Genomic DNA, 3,238 nt, shown 5'->3' with positions numbered 1-3,238 from the left:
CACACAGGAAGAGATGGAGAAAGATTTCCAGGCATTTTTGCAGATTTCCTTTGAGGAAGGATCTTTTCTGACAAGACTTCTTAAAGCATATGAAGGGATGAAAAGACTTGGTGAATTGTCAGTTCTCAGCTGTGAATGGCTCCTGAAACACCAAGAGCTCCTCAGTATCTTCAGGAGAGCCAGTTTGATGCGCTCCTCAGAGACTCTGTACTACCTTGTGGGTTGATTCTGGCAGAGCATCTTTCCCTTCCCTCCGTGTATTTCCTCCAAGGCATCCCCTGTGGTTTGGATTTTGATTGGTGGTTTGTGTTATCAGAGGTACAAGGGTGAACTGCTGTTTTGCAACCTCATTTTAGAGCTGACAAGATAAGGGGTTAGGTGAAAGTTGTGTGGAGAGGTGAGGGAAGACTCCCTGTTGGCTGCTTCTCTCAGAAAAAAGGGAAGTTTGCAATAATGAAAAGAAATTGAATTTTTCTCAGTGGCGCCCAATGGTTTGGGTTATGAAAAACAAAACCAACCCCAAACCCCAGATACTTCAACACTGATTTCTCATATTTCTCTCCAAATTCTATTTCACTGTGCAACTTGCCTTGGTCAGTAAATGTCATGTGGCTGAGGGCAAGAAGAGCAGTCTGAGGCATTGAGGTGTCTCAGCTCGGGCGAGTGAGGTGCCTGAAGGTGACACACCTTCCTGGGCTCACGCAAACCCACCTTGGAAGCACAACCCTGACCTTTCCCTTTTATGATGATGAATCACCTGCCGTGGCTCCGTTGCGTGCAGACCTGTGAACGCCTGGAATGGGAGTCAAGTCCAAGGGCAGGAGATCAGTGGAAGTGCTGCCAAGTGGGGTGTTTGCTTGGGCGGGGCACAACTACAAAAGCCTGAGAGCCAGCCTTGGCCTCTCAGTGTGTGGGCTCCTCTCCGGGCAGCTCCCAACATGCTGAGGGCACTGCTGCTCCCCTTCCTGTGCCTCCTGAGTCCTGCCAGCGCTGGGAAGCTGCTGGTGATCCCCATGGAGGGCAGCCACTGGCTCAGCATGAGGGAAGTGCTGGCAGAGCTGAGCAAGAGAGGGCACGAAATTGTGGTTCTGGCACCGGACAACAGGGTATACATTGGCTCCTCAGATGTCTATGACTTGAAAACCTACCCTGTCCCTATCAAGAAGGAAGAGATGGAAGAACAGATACGCTCATTTGGCCAGAGCCGCTTTAGTGAAGAGCCTTTCCTGGTCAGATTTTGGAATACTCTGAAATATTTACGGAAGAGCGCTACCATGTTTGAAGCCACCTGCAGATCCTTGCTGTACAACAAGGAGATGATGAAATACATCCAAGACAGCAAATTTGACGCCGTCTTCACGGATCCCTTCAATCCCTGTGGGCCGATCATTGCTGTTCAGTTCTCCATCCCCAGTGTGTTCTTCCTGAGGGGTGTTCCATGTAACATTGACATTCAGGCTGCTCAGGCCCCGGACCCGCTGTCCTATGTCCCGCGGATGTTCTCTCTCCACACAGACCACATGACATTCTCCCAGAGAGTGAAGAACTTCCTGCTCTTCCTTTCTGAGTCCTTCAGCTGCAGCGTTGCCTACTCCCCCTTTGAGGCGCTGGCCTCGGAGTTCCTGCACAGGCCGATGACGATGCCGCAGCTTTTAAGTCACGGGTCCGTGTGGCTGAAGAGAATTGACTTTGTCTTTGACTATCCCATGCCCATAATGCCCAATATGGTTTTCATTGGAGGCATCAACTGTGGACACAAGAAAGCATTGTCTGAGGTCAGTGACGGGCTGGGAGAGGGGGAACAAGGGAAGAGTTCTGGCAGTCACACACCTGTGTGATCTCAGAGTGTCTGACAGGGATCCCACCTCTCTCTCGCAGAGGACTTACAAGGGCCTGGAGTGACAGGACACAGGGAATGGCTTCCCACTGCCACAGGGCAGGGTTAGGTGGGATACTGGGAAGGAATTTTTCCCTGGGAGGGTGGGGAGACTGGCATAGGTTGCCCAGAGAAGCTGTGGCTGCCCCTGGATCCCTGGAAGTGTCCAAGGCCAGGTTGGACGGGGCTTGGAGCAACCTGGGCTGGTGGAAGATGTCCCTGCCTGGGGCAGGGGGTGGCACTGGATGAGCTTTAAGGTCCCTTCCAACCCAAACCTGGGAATTCTGGGATTCTTTGATTCTACCTAAAGGTATAATTCACATTAAGTCTTCCTGTATCCACATAAAAAACAGGCACAAGATGTGATCCCACCTCCTTTCTTCAGGTCTGCCCAACACAGGCTTCTGTTTGGTGAGGGGATCGGGTGCCATGCTGTGTTTAATTCCAGCTGAAGTCAGGTACACAAGCACCATCTCAGGCAGGAATTCATGCCAAAAGGGCTGCTGGATTCTAACAGCCCTTCCAACAATTCTTTGCCTTGTAAGAGGCAGGAGAATATTTCTTCAAGACCATTAGCTGCTTATCTAGTGAGAAAAATAACTCGTGCAAGAGCATCATGTGCTCTTTTATGTACCAGCAGCCTTGTGTTTGAGTCCAAGGCTAATATTTTGTGGTGAAGGTTTTTGTCTGACAACATCTTCCATCACAAACACGAGGCAGCTGAATTTTCAGCTGCATTTTTAGGTTTGGATCGGGAAATGTGGGTGGTTGCCTGGGAAGCTGTGGTCCATAAAGTCCTGGATTAGCTTGTTGGAGCTGGTGATGTGTGTTAGCTCCTTGCTGCCTGTGATGTATATCCTTGCTTGCTTGTGCTGTAGGTAGAACAGTCTCATGTAAAGCCAGAGATTAAGTGGAAAAGGAGATATAGGAGCAGGCAGGTGCTGAATCTGAGTGTCAGCCAGGTGTCTCAGCAATAAATCCCTTTGTTTCCTAGAAAGGATAATGTTTTATCTTTGTGAACATGACTCCAAAATAAACAGACTCTCCTCTCTTCTTCCCTTGAACTTCTTTCACTTGCCACCCTTCCTGGATCCTTAGGGAATGGATTCCTCCTGCCTCTGACCACTCTTCCCTCGGATTCTCAGGCCTTTGTGAACATGACTCTTCTTTTACAAGAAAAGAGATTTGCATTTCAGAAGCCGGGCTTGTAAAATCCTCTCCAGAGCCGCCCTTCCCCGCCCTCAGGCGTTGCTTCACTCCTCCCACTCCACTTGTTGCCAGGCTGGAATTGTTTCTTTCTGCTGATTTGCTCTCCTACAAAAGTCCCTTTCAAATTGTCACTTTTGTCAGGGCAGTGCTTTT

General features: G+C 49.7%; 1 pseudogene; it reads left to right on the top strand.

Moving 5' to 3' along the window:
• Window positions 1-770: 770 nt before the first annotated feature.
• LOC113941851 lies at window positions 771-1,853 on the top strand (annotated as a pseudogene).
• The last annotated feature ends 1,385 nt before the right edge of the window (window positions 1,854-3,238 follow it).

This window comes from Corapipo altera, unplaced genomic scaffold, assembly GCF_003945725.1.
Source record: "Corapipo altera isolate COAL_440 unplaced genomic scaffold, ASM394572v1 61378, whole genome shotgun sequence".
Lineage (NCBI taxonomy): Eukaryota > Metazoa > Chordata > Aves > Passeriformes > Pipridae > Corapipo > Corapipo altera.
Note: the sequence above shows the minus strand (reverse complement) of the source record. Positions and strands in the feature narration are given on the sequence as shown.